Genomic DNA, 13,751 nt, shown 5'->3' on the forward strand with positions numbered 1-13,751 from the left:
CCAGAGTTGCTCCAATGACTGCTGACCCTTGACATTAGTACCCGAGTCTCTCCCTCATCTATGTGACCAAGAGCATGCTGAATAAGTTATGGCATCTTATTCTAAAAATCAGGTTATTGAGGAGTTCACCTTCCACTGGGGTCCTTCTTTCATGCTGACTCTGTCTTAGAGCACTCATCTGGAGGAATTTACATGAATAAAATTCTAGAGAGGACCATGCGGCACCAACTGCAGCTCAGACCATTCAGAGCCCAAAGCTGGAACTCTGAGCAGATGAGTAATTTGAGCTAGCTCCCTCACATCTAGTCAAGCTCCCAGGGCGTAAATGAAAGATACATAGTTTGCTTTGCCTTGCTAGTTTACTCCTTGAAAGTCAAACATTTGCAAGTCTATTTTGAAAGGTTATGCTTTGAAGGTTAGTCACTCCTGAGCTGGATTGTCAGCACGGTGGGTTTAATTTTCCATACTTTCTTTCCCTTCCTTTCTTTTCTTGTTAATATAGAATGTATAGCATTTTTTTTTAACAGAGTAAAGTAGGATACACTCAAGGAGTCAGAGTAGACAATAGTCAAAACTACCATATTGTGTTACAGACCACTGTTGGGGAGGAGTGGACAAATGTGTGCCTGCTCCAGGTAGGAACTGACCACAGACTAAGTTGGTGCGATGGCTGAGTTTAGTGTGGTTCCTGGTAGAAGTGTGAGTGAGGGCTTACTTACAGGAGCTTCATCACTGAAAAACCACTCCAATACTTTCAACAACTCATCAAAGCTGCAGCCCTGGAACTCTCGGAGTGACTTGCCAGGTGGGAGAGTCTGTTTCCACCTCAGTCCTTACTACAGATATTAACCTTGGGGAGACTTGCAGCTCTTGCTAAGGTTCGGGGAGTTCTTGATAGTTGTAAGGTTTACTTCCTGAATCTGAGGAAGTCTTTCTTTAGAGCTTCCTGAGTCCTAGCTCGCTTTCCTCCAAGATGGAATGTCCTGTTTCAAAGGGAATTGCTACACAACAGATTGCCCATAAGTTGCTGGGTTTACCTATTAATACTACACTTTCCCACAGGATAGGATTGTTTATGAAGACATTCTTCAACCAAATAAGATCTGCTGCTAAAACTAGCCAACTGAGAAAGCATTGCCATCCAGAAAATTGGTTCCACACACAAACTCTCATGAAATTCTTGTGGCTTGTGAATTCCATGACTATTAGTTGGCCCACTTCCCCCTGCCCTTCCAGTAGCCTAACTGCAAGTTGTTGGGTGGTCTTTTTTTTTTTTTTTCTTTAGCATTAAGGACCGTGGTCAAGTGTCCTTCAGCACAAGGGCTAAAGAAGTAAGGTGGAATCTTCCCGGAATGTTCAAAGATCTAGCTGAAGAGACAGAAAAAGCCAGCTGGCATTGTGTCCCAAGTCTTAGCCAAGCTTAGTGAATGCCTCTCCAGTCATTATACTGTGTGTGATAAATAAGCTATGTCACTTGGCCTAGATGACTCATCAATTGGGACATTCTAGAGGAAGAGAGTTGAACTCTCTCCCTAGAAGCCTGGAGGATGTGGCACAGGAGAGCAGCAGAAAGAGAGTGCCTTCAAGCTCACTGCACTGCAGATGAGTTCCTTTTGAGATGTACATGTTTGCACATAACTCCACGGGATGGCCACTGTGCATCCAGACAAATCATAGCTTGGGCCCTGTACTGGCTGGTTTTGTGAGTCAACTTGACACAGGCTGGAGTTATCACAGAGAAGGGAGCTTCAGTTGAGGAAATGCCTGCATGAGATCCAGCTGTGGGGCATTTCCTCAATTAGTGATCAAGGGGGGGGGGAGGGAGGGCCCCTTGTGAGTGGTGCCATCCCTGGGCTGGAAGTCTTAGGTTCCATAAGAGAGCAGGCTGAGCAAGCCAGAGGAAGCAAGCCAGTAAGGAACTTCCCTCCATGGCCTCTGCATCAACTCCTGCTTCCTGACCTGCTTGAGTTCCAGTCTTGACTTCCTTTGGTGATGAACAGCAATGTGGAAGTGTAAGCTACACAAACCCTTTCCTCCCCAACTTGCTTCTTGGTCATGATGTTTGTGCAGGAATAGAAACCCTGACTAAGACAGGCCCCCTTGCTAAGCCTGATGGAGAAGCCCGAGACCTGCACCAATTTCTAGTCCAGACATCTTCTGAAGATCCATAAGACTTTATTGTTTGATTCCATAGCTATACCTTCTCCCCCGCACCTTAAAAGTGTTGTTGGCTGTCCATTATTATTCTTTTTCTTCCTTCTTTTTTTTACTTCTCCCCTTGGTGCGGCTGATCAAACTTGAGGTCTTGTACATGATGCTAGAAAAATACCTGCCCTTCCACAATGCTCCTTTTTTGGTTTTTCAAGACAGGGTTTCTCTGTGTAGTCCTGTCTATCCTGGAACTCACTCTGTAGACCAGGCTGGCCTCAAACTCAGAAGTCCTCCTGTCTCTGCCTCCCAAGTACTGGGATTAAAGGCATGTGCCACCACTGCTCAGCTACAATACTTCTTTTTTATTTTAAATTTTTTATTTTTGTTTTGGAATAGGCCAGTCTGTCGGTCCTCAAGTTCATGTTCCTCTTGTCTCTCTGCAAGTGAGTTCACCATGTGCAGATTTTCCCTGAGGCTTTGAGCACGCTAAGTACATGGTTTATCACAGAGCCACATCACAGTCCTATTGAATATTTTGATTCCTTAAACTAATTTGAATATGGTCTTATCAAATCTCTACTGAACTCTTAGGACATTATTTAGAAACTACTAAGTCACTAATATTCTAGACAAGAAATTTATTTTGTTCATTAGATCTTTTTGGAGCTCAGAGTCATAAGCAGTAAGTTATTCCTGTCCCACACTTCAGGAGATCCTTAAGGTGCCTATGTATCTCCCCAGCACTGGACCTGTGGGCTGGGTGTTAGAATGCAGGGACTGTCCGGTTGTCTTCATTGCCACGCTACAAACTTCACGTGGCTGTCTTAGTATACTAATTCATTCCAATCAGGGATACTTGAACTTGGCATTGTAAATTCTTTCCCATAGCAGAGTTCCAGTGGGTGGGGGGGAAATCCTCCACTTGATATTCTCAGTCTTCTTATCAGAGATTATGTTACAATAAAGCTGGGTGGGAAGCCCCATAGGCTTATGAATAAAGGCTATGTATACAAAGAGCCACCCAAGCATGAAACACAACTTCTCTCAGGTACAACTTTTGCTTTTTGGGACAAATTAAAATAAGCAAAGAGATGGGCAAGGAAACAAAGGTATGGCCAGAACACCTTGAGTGGTTTGTACACTCAGGTTGGTTTTAGGACACAGACATGAAAGCTGCTAGAAATGCTATCCATGAGGGGCTAGACTGATGGCTCAGTAAAGTGCCTCTGGTGCGTGCATAAAGACCTGTTTGGGTACCCAACCCAGCACTCTTAAAGCAATGTGGGAAGTGGAATACATAGAAACTCTCAAGCCAGCTAGCCTGAAGGATGAAGGAGAGAACCAGCACCCAGAGTTGTCTTCTGACCTCCATATGCATATAGCAGCAAGAGTATACTTGAACTCGTGGACAGCAACACACAATCCTAAATGAACACACACACACACACACACTTTGCTTTTAATTAAGAAGAGAAATGCAGTTGATACCAGTTTGTGGTTCTAGGTGGCCATGTTGTTCACTGCTGGAGGAACAGAAAGGCAATAGACAGAGAGGAAGCCCTAATTACATGCAATCTCAGTATAAGGATCTATTTATCATCTAGGGATTTGTTGACGCATTATTTACTGTTCCCAAATTCCTACTAACATTGACTTTTCAGGAACAGTTACCAAAATTCAAGTAAAACACAAGGAATCAGGTCAACTCATAGGTGTGGACCTGAACACATGCAAGCCAAGGGTAGCCGGTGGAGTAGGCATGTGAGCTCATCACCATGCAAAGGAATAGCAACTTTGTTCCAGGACTGTGACAGCTACAAACATGTCTGATGGGATCGTGACGGTGGAGTGTCTTGTCACAAAAGTGCATGGAGGCTTCTGCGACCATGGCGGCTTCTGCGGCCATGGCAGCTTCTGCGGCCATGGCGGCTTCTGCAGCCATGGAGGCAGTCATTTGGATGATAAAGCTTCTGTAGAGTGGTCTGCTATGGAAAGTTCGCTCACACTTCACATGATTTCCAAACATTGCACCTCTTCAAATCCGGACGGTTTGAAATATTAACTATACTATTTTCAAAATTGTGCCCCCCTTTCGTGTTGTGCTACTGTGTGCTGTACTACTGTGAGGCGGGTAAGAAAGCAGGCTGAGCAAGCCACAGAGAGCAAGTCAGAAGCAGCATTATTCCATGGCCTCTGCTTCAGTTTCTGCCTGCAGGTGCCTACCCTTGACTTCTCTCAATGGAGGGTTGTAACTGGATATGTAAGCTAAGTAAACCCTTTCTTCCCCAAGTTGCTTTTAGTCATGGTTGTTTGGTTGTTTGTTACAGCAACAGGAAGCAAACTAATACAACATATATATTGCCTCCTATTTTTCCTTGCCTCAGATTTTGACAGACCTGTTTTGTCTCTAATATCACTTAGCAACTTGCTCACTCTCTCTCTCCTGTCATAATTCATACTAGTTTAAATATCTATGCTTTGGGGTGCTAAAGAGATGGCTCACTGGTTTAGACTGTTTCTTTCCCTTCCAGAGGTCTTGAGTTTGGTTCCTAGTACCCATGTTGGGTATCTCACAAGAGCCTTTAACTTCAGCTCTAGAAGATCTGACATCTCCTTTTGATCCTTACAGGGACCTAAACTCATGTGACATGGACTCACACACACACACACACACACACACACACACAAAATCCACATGAAGAAAAAGAAAAGAAAATCTTTAAGTACTCATGCTGTGACAGATTTTGTTTCCAAGAGATGGCCTCTACAAAATCTTCCATTCCTGATGTGCTTGTAGTATTTTCCTGCCAACACTATAAAGCGTTTTGGATTCTATCTCCCCACCCCTCCAGTTCTGTGTGGGCATTGGTGGTGTTTCCACTAATAGAACATGACATAAATGACTCAGCCTGGGGCCAACCCATCACTAGCTTGGTAGATTCTTCATTCTGCATCTTAGAATATCATTCTTGGGGAAATTCCTTTGGAACGCCTCTCTTGGGATATAGTCAGTCCAAGTTACATGGAGAGAGGAGATGTTGACACTGTGCAAAAGCCTCATTGAGCACCTAGCCAATAGCTGGCATCATCTATTAGTCTGAGCCAACTTGGACCTCTAGCCAGGTGGGCATTCAGAAGGCTACAGTTTCAGCTAGCATCTGGATCCACTACAGGAGGGACACCAAATGGGAACTGCCTAGCTAAGTCCAGAAAAGCTATAGTACTTGCTATGATAATAAATCGCCTCAACTGGCAGAAGATGTAACTCAGTTGGTAAGAGTTCTTGCTTAGAATGCATGAGGTCCTGGATTTGATCCTTGTGCTGCATATACCAGGCACATATCTATATCATCCTCGTATCCAGTAGACAGAGCAAGGATGACCAGAAGTTCAGGATTATCCTCAGTTATATAGGAAGTCTGAGGATATATACTTGAGACCCTGTCTTTATTTTTTTTTTATATAAAACTAGACCTTGATGGTATACATTACACAACAGAGAGTTGGAATATGTGCCGATGATATATAAATATTCCAGCCTTGGAATCTCTTCCCTGGTTTCCTCCCGTGATCTTACCTTCTAACCTACTTTTACACAGGTTCTTCCACACATGTCCTACAACATGCTGTTCCTAACTCCTAGTTTCATGTTCTCTCTTCTTTGACTATCCTACGTCAGTCAAGCTAGTCATTCTACTCTAATAGTCCCCAAACTGCCAGGGAACTCCAGTTTGTCCATGTAAGCCTTCTCTGCTGACTTTTATAGTCTTACTTAGATCCTTAGTCAACTTTAACCCCACTTTAATGTATCTGGGCTACAGGGAGATTATCTATCAAAAATCTATTGTTAATAGAGTTTTCTTCCAGAGCAGAAGATCCAGAGCAGACAGAAGTATGTTTGTTTCTGTTGTGGTCTTGCAGTCCATCCCTAGGGAAGCATGTATTAGGCTTGGACAGCAAACTTTGAGAACCAGAGGGAGATTTGGTAGCCATGGGACAGGGCACCGTCGTCCACTCTTTTTCCAGCAAGGTTGTTATGATTTGGATCTTAACTTTTTCCCAAAGCTCAGATATTAAAGGTTTGCTCCAAGGTGCAGCTATACTCAATAGTAAGGGGCTTTGAGAGGTGATCTGGCCTCGTGAATAAGTTAATTAACTTATAGATTCATGGCTTAATGCATTTAGGGGGAAGAGATTTTTGTTATAAACACAAGTTTTTGCTTTGCCTCCCCAATGCAGCTCTGTCTCTGTTTCATTACATGCTTCCTGCTACGACACTTGGCCTCACCTCAGGCCTGGAAACAGCAGAGTCGCTGGGCAGTGGTGGCGCACGCCTTTAATCCCAGCACTTGAGAGGCAGAGGCAGGTGGATTTCTGAGTTTGAGGCCAGCCTGGTCTACAGAGTGAGTTCCAGGACTATACAGAGAAACACTGTATCAAAACAAAAACAAAAATCAAAACAGAAAGAAAGAAAGAAAGAAAGAAAGAAAGAAAGAAAGAAAGAAAGAAAGAAAGAAAGAAAGAAAGAAAGAAAGAAAGAAAGGGAGAAAGGAAGAAAGAAAGAAAGAAAGAAAGGAAGAAAGAACAGAGTCAAGAGTGAAGACTGAAACTTCTCAACAAGAAGCCAAAAAAAGCCTGTCTCCTTTGAAGGTGATATTCTAGAGTACTTTGTCACAATGACAGAAAAATGGTTAACAGAACAGATTTTATTCTTTTGCATAGACATGCATATATGAATGTATATGCATGAATGTATATATATATATATATATATATATATATATAATCTTTGAATGGGTGAGGGTGAAAGAGTGTGTGTGTGTGTGTGTGTGTGTGTGTGTGTGTGTGTGTGTAGGCCCAAACTTGACATCAGATGACTTCTCTGATAGTTCTCTATTTATTAAGGAAGGGACTCTTGCTGGCTTTTACATGAATGCTAGGGAATCCAACCCCTGATGCTCACAGCTACATGACAAGATCTTTATCTACTAGGCCACTTCATCTTTAACTAGCATTTATACAATTTTCTGGCTTACATGAAGGATCAGCCAACAATCTTTGACACTTCTGGACATGGGAAACCCATTGGTAGTGGTCTGTGATGAGTGATACTGACAACTTGAGGGATGAAAGAAGTAAAGGGAGGATCAATTCAAATTGACAGATATTGACCAGGTACCCTTTATTTCAGGGAGTTGTAAGGTATTAGGGTCATGGTACCTCTTGCAGCTTTGCACAGTCACAGGGATGTAGACAGGAGAGCTGGCCTAGCCCAGGTCTTCATGCGCTTCATATGCTCAGAAGAAAAGGCCTTATGGCAATTCATCTGCTCAGAGTGGTGTCTTCAGTTAATTCACACAAAAATGCTACACACGCTGAAACTATACTAAATTATTGACCTAAGGCCTCTTGTAAATTACTAATGAAAGACTTAAAAATGTTAAAGGTTCCCAGAAAACTAGAATAAAACTGTGCTGCTATTTCATCCTGGTGTTGTTGCCACCGTTGTGTCTCAAGAGATGGCTGTTTGCCTGTCTGGCCTTCTCAGATGAGCAGCAAGTTGATTTGATATCAGTGACTCTTATACCTAACACACACACACACACACACACACACACACACACACACACACAAGTAAAAACATTAAAAAAAAAAAAAAGGAGACTTGAACCAGCAAGATGGCTCACAGAATAAAGGTGCTTGCTGCCAATCCAGTCAAACTGATCTACATCCTAGGACACTCATGGTAGCAGGAGACAACTGACTCACTCCTCTATGTTGTCCTCTGACCTCACACTATGTGACCTGTAGTGTACACATGTGCATGTATACACATGCACACACACACACACACACACACACACATAAGTAAAACATTTTAGAGTTTTATACTTCAAAGAGTATAAAATAAATACATTTATGTTTTAATTATTCTCTGTTCAATGAACAAATAAATAAAAGAATAATGACTATCATGATGAGTACTCTTGAACTCTTGTTTAATGCCCAGAAATAAATTTCTTATTTCACTATGTTCTGCACATGGTGGGAGCAACTGAAACTGACCTGTGTACCCAATTCTTCCTGGACACGAGACATAGAAGATGTTCTTACAATACATTGGTTAATTCATTAGAGTGAATTTCTCAAGAATGAAACCACCATGGATATTATTAGCGTTAGGAAGCATGTTCTCCTGTGTGCTAAAAAAGGAAGGAAAAAACAGGAACCGAGATACTGTCTATTTAGAAAAGGTGGGCGAGTTGAACTGGGGTTAAAATGATAAAAATATGGACAGCAGAAGTCAGCAAGAAGGGATTGGGATACCAACCCAGCCACAAAACCTTCCACCTACAATTTATCTTGCCTGCAGAGCTTGCAGGAACTGGAGCCTAGCAGAATGGTCATCAAAGAGACCAGAGAGACTTCATCCAGAAACTGACAGGAACAGATGCAGAAAATCTCAGCCAAACATTTCGCAGAAGTCCTGTGGAGGAGAGGGAGGAAGGATTGGAGGAGCCAGAAGGGTCAGGGACACACCACATTAATACAACCACACAATCAACTGGCCAAGATGCATGGGAACTGGAGAGATCAGAGAACCTGACCTAGGTCCTTTACATATACGTTAGCCCGAGTAGCTTGATGTTCTTGTGGAAATCCTAACAGTGGGAGTAGGGGTTGTCCCTGACTCTTTTGCCTACTTGTGGGACCCTTTTCCTCCTACTGGTTAGCCTTGTCCAGCTTTGATGTGATGGTATGCGCATGGTCTTACTGTAGCTTGTTATGAAATGTTTGATTGACATCCCTGGGAGACCTGCTTTCTTTTGAGGGGAGGGTGGGGGACAGGGAGTAGATCTGGAGGAGAGGGGAAGAGGCTGAAGAGGCCAGGGAAGGGAGGGAGGGGAAACTGTGGTCAGGATGTAATAAATGAGAGAAGAATTTTTTTAAAAATTGAGAGAGAGAAAGAGGGTGAGAGAGAGAGAGAAGGAAGAAGGAGGAAGAGAAGGAGAAGGTTTATGTTGTGTTGTTTTAATAGCTTAATATTTTTTAACATGTTTTTTTCAACCTCTATGCATGCCAACATCATGAAAGGCAGTGTCAAACACTGAGGATAGAGATCCTACAGGTCAAACGAAGGGCCTTTGCAGAGTTTACATCACATGGTAGACTTAGCACTTTGATATCCAAATGAAAGCTCTTAGATGTCTTCAGGATGCCTAACACACTAATGATGAATATTCCTTTAGACATATAGAGCATTTTATCTGAGTTGTGGAACCAATTATCCCAAAAAGGATTGCAAGTCCAGGGATGCATTGTAGCACCACATAGAACAGAACAGACCACTGGCTGCCTCTGCCCATGATGAAAATATGATGTGAGAGTTTAGATGGAATCTTCTATCACAATCATGACAGCAGAAACATTCCTGTTAGATGGTACTTTCTGTGAGGAGGATTAGCATGAATGGCATAGTTTATCCATCAAGTTCAACACCTGGGCATATCCTTCCACAAGCAGATTGTCAAAGGAATTGATAAAACCAAAAACCATAGCATTTCTTCAAGTTTTTTTTTTGTAAGTCATATTCTTTAAAACCTTATCAGGAATATCAATGAAAAAAAGGGTACTCATTAAATGTAAGTCTTTACTCACATCAAAAATAATGAAAAAAACAATGAACCTACAAGACTGATACATAAAAACCAACCTCCTAAAAAGAAAAAAATTTCTGTCTCTCTGTCTCTCTGTCTCTGTCTATCTCTGTCTCTGTCTCTCTCTCTCTCTCACACACACACACACATACAAACAGAAATATAACAGCAAATATAAAATGGACCTTAGCATATAAATGGATCATCATTGTCAATTTACCATACTAAAATGCCACTTTTTACTGATTCAGACTAGAATGATCTCAAAAATGCCAGCAACTCTACAAAGAAACAAGAATGCTCTTTATTTTTGGTGGGAATGTATAATGCTACAACTCCTATGGTAGTTACATGCACATTTTTATTGCTCATTGAAATTTATCTTGGATAAATGCATCTACAGAAGAATAGTATGTTCTTGTCATTACCATTTTGTTTTTAATACCAAATCTGTGAAAAGAATATGTGCCCTTCGGTTGGTATTTTTTTTTTTTTAGCCATAAACAAATTAAAGGAGAAAAATCATCTGCTCAACCAAATATCCATTCATGCTAAACTTTTGGAAAAAAAATTAGGTGCAGAGGGGCATGTTCCACCATAAGAAGAATATACACTCTCCTCTTAAGATGCTTTCTAGTCAGATACTTGATCACAGCAACGAGAAAGCAATGAGTGAACATTGGAACTACTAAGACATTATTAAAAGAAAATTTAAAAGGCTTAATAATATAGAATGAAAAAACTTCAGGTTTATAGATCAGAAAAGTTAAAAAGTATTAAAATGGAAATATTTGTTAAATGTCATGTATAAATGTGATGAAAATCTTCTTGCGGTCCCAGCTATCATCTTATTCACAAGCAGATTCTAAAACTCATATGAAAATTTAAAGGTCCTAAAATGCCAAAACGATCTCGAAAAGGAACAAAGTAAGCAAGCTCATACTTCCTGATTTTAGAATTTACTACGAGACAATGGTAATCTAGAGAGCGTGGTGTGGATGGCAGGGTGAAAATACACATCAATGTAATTTACATAAGAGCCAATAATAGACCCACAGATATCTGGGCAACAGATTTTCTATAAGAATTACAAAACCATCCAGTGGAAGGAAGAACAGTCTTTCGTAACATAATGGGCTCACCCAGTGGCGAGAACAAAACTGACAATATAAACATAAGAGTGAAGGAACGCTTAGATGCAGCAAATAAAACCAGCAGCAGTGATCATGCCCAAAGAAGTGTCTCCCTGGACAAAGAAAGAACAGGGCTTTTATCTGAGAAACACATCAACTTGTGTGGAGGTGGGCATAGTCCTGAACACCTCAGTTTGAAGTCAAATCTTTTCATACATCACATGTTAATTAAAAAAAAAAAAAAGAATCCCTCAGGATGGAGAGCATAGAGCGATACAAGGCAAAGTTCACTTTAGGTCACCTTCAATGGGAGGGGCAGGATGACTTGGCAATTTTAGCAGTTTCTTGTAAGTTTCTCTTCTCTGAAACAAAAGTCACTTTAAAGGTATAACAGCTTCTCAACTCCTTCAGGGGTTGTCTTTAAAAATCACCTGCCTGGCCGCAAGCAGCTTAATCTCCTGAAGCTGGGGCAATTGGATAGCCTCAAGCAAAAGAAGAAGGAAGCTTCGGAGGGTAAACAGATGGCTTAGTGACTGAGAGAGTATGTCACACTTGCAGAGGACCTGAGTTTGCCTCCCAGCGCCCATATCAAGAGGCTCGGGAGCACCTGCCGCTCCAGCTCCTGAGTATCTGATGCCTCTAGGTTTTGAAGGCACTCACACTGGAGTGCATGCGTGTATTGAGACAGAGGCATAGCTACAAGGACACACACAGAGATATGGCACACTCACGCACAAACAAAGCATACGTACATTTTAAATAAAAGAGATGCTTAAGAAGAATGAGCCTCTTCCTATACCCCTAACTTGGAATGTTAAAAGTGAAACTGTTAAAAAACAGATGGAGAAATCGCCATGACTTAAGTTTTGTCAAACGATTCTTAGATATTAACTAAACACAAACAACAACAACAACAAAAAAAAAAAAAAAACAACAAAAACGTAGATAAGTTGAATTCTATGAAAAATAAAACTTTTTCTGCATCAACAATTATTTAAAAAGTAGAAACCAAACTCATGCAATAGAATGTTTACCTAATAAGGAAACTATGTCTAGAGTGTATGAAGAACTATCGCAACATGCACCTGCTAATTTTATATCTATCAACTTGACACAGCTATCATCATCTGAAAGGAAGAAACCTCGCTGAGGAAATGCACCATAAGACTGAACAGACAGGCATCTAGGCCATTTTTCTTAATGATTTATGGGGGAGGGCCCAGCCCATTGTGGGTGGGACCATCTCTTGGTTGGTGGTCCTGGGTTCTATAAGAAAGCAGACTGAACAGTTCATGGGAAGCAAGTCAGTAAGGAGCACTCCTCCTTGGTCTCTGTCAGGGCCTGCCTCCAGGTTCCTACCCTGTTTGAGTCCCTGCCTTGGCATCTCTCAATCTACTATAACCTGAGATGAGACACCTAAGGTAAATAAATCCTTTCCTGCGCAGCCTGTTTTTGGCCATGGTGTTCACCACAGCAATAGTGAGCATAACTAGGACATAACTCAACAATAATAAATGACATCAGTACAAATTTAAAATATTCAGAGGCTATAGATACTCATTTCCAGAGAAAAGGGAGACAAATAATCAATCAATTCCTGAAAAGATGCTGCAAATCTTTAGCCATGGGGTAAGAGCTAGTTCTTTACCCTCAAGAGAGTAGCCACAATCATAGAGACAGGGAATAGCAAGTATTCACAAGGGACTAGCAAAATCCTCACAGGATTATGGTGGGAAAGTAAAGCATCAAGCCATTTTTAAACAGACAGTTGCTAGGCAACTCAACACGAACGTATCGTATGCCCAGCCATCTTCTCTCTGCTTCTACAAGCTAGGCAAATGAAGATAAATCATCAACACAGACATTTATCACACCCTCATTCACAACTCGGAAAAGGTGAAACAGCTTGAATGTCCACAAGGGGAGAGCGAATTGTGGCATAAAAACAAGATGCTCTGCCTGATTTGGTTCTATTCCTCTGAAAATCCAGAATGGGGAACTTTGGAAGAATGGAGGGCAGATTGATATTCAACAGCAGAAGGAGTGGTGTGTGTTAGCATTCTGTCTAAACACCACCCCACAATTACCAGGTGACAGCCAGGTAGGCCTGACCCACTATAAAAGGAGCTGTTTGCCCCCTCCTCTCTCTTGCCCCTCTCTCTTGCCTCTTGTCCTCTTGCTCCCCCTCTCCCCCCATTTCCTTCCCCCCCCCCCATCTCTCCATGTGGTCATGGCCGGCCTCCACTTTTCTACTCTCTCCCTCTATCTGCCTTTCCCTGTCTCTACTACCCTCTTAACTCCCCTCCCCATGCCCTGAATAAACTATTGTCATGTGGCTGGTCCCTCAAGGGGAAAGGATGCCTTGGCATGGGCCTGCTGAGGCACCCCCTTCTACACCTCACCACACCCCCATAAAGCATAACTTATACCTCTTTATCTTTTTATAAACACATCAGTGTGGATGCAAAAGATAAATAAAAAGAAGCAAAATATTTCAGTGCTTCACATCTAGTATATTACTGATAAATGTATAAAAGATGCTAAACATTTTCATATTAAGTAGTTAAGAAAGACATGAATTAAATTCTGGCAAAGATGCACAGCAACTAGCAGCCTCTCATACATAGTGTTGGTGGGAACAAAAAAAAAATTTCGGCCACGTTGGAAAAGAGCTTTGCCAGTTCTGAAGTTAAACCTGCACATTTCTTTGGACACAGTTCTACCAGAGGACCCAGCTAAACCACTCCTGGGAATATACCCAGAAGATGCTCCCACATGTAATAAGGACACATGCTCTACCATGTTCATA

This window comes from Mastomys coucha, unplaced genomic scaffold, assembly GCF_008632895.1.
Source record: "Mastomys coucha isolate ucsf_1 unplaced genomic scaffold, UCSF_Mcou_1 pScaffold22, whole genome shotgun sequence".
NCBI classification, from domain to species: Eukaryota; Metazoa; Chordata; class Mammalia; order Rodentia; family Muridae; genus Mastomys; species Mastomys coucha.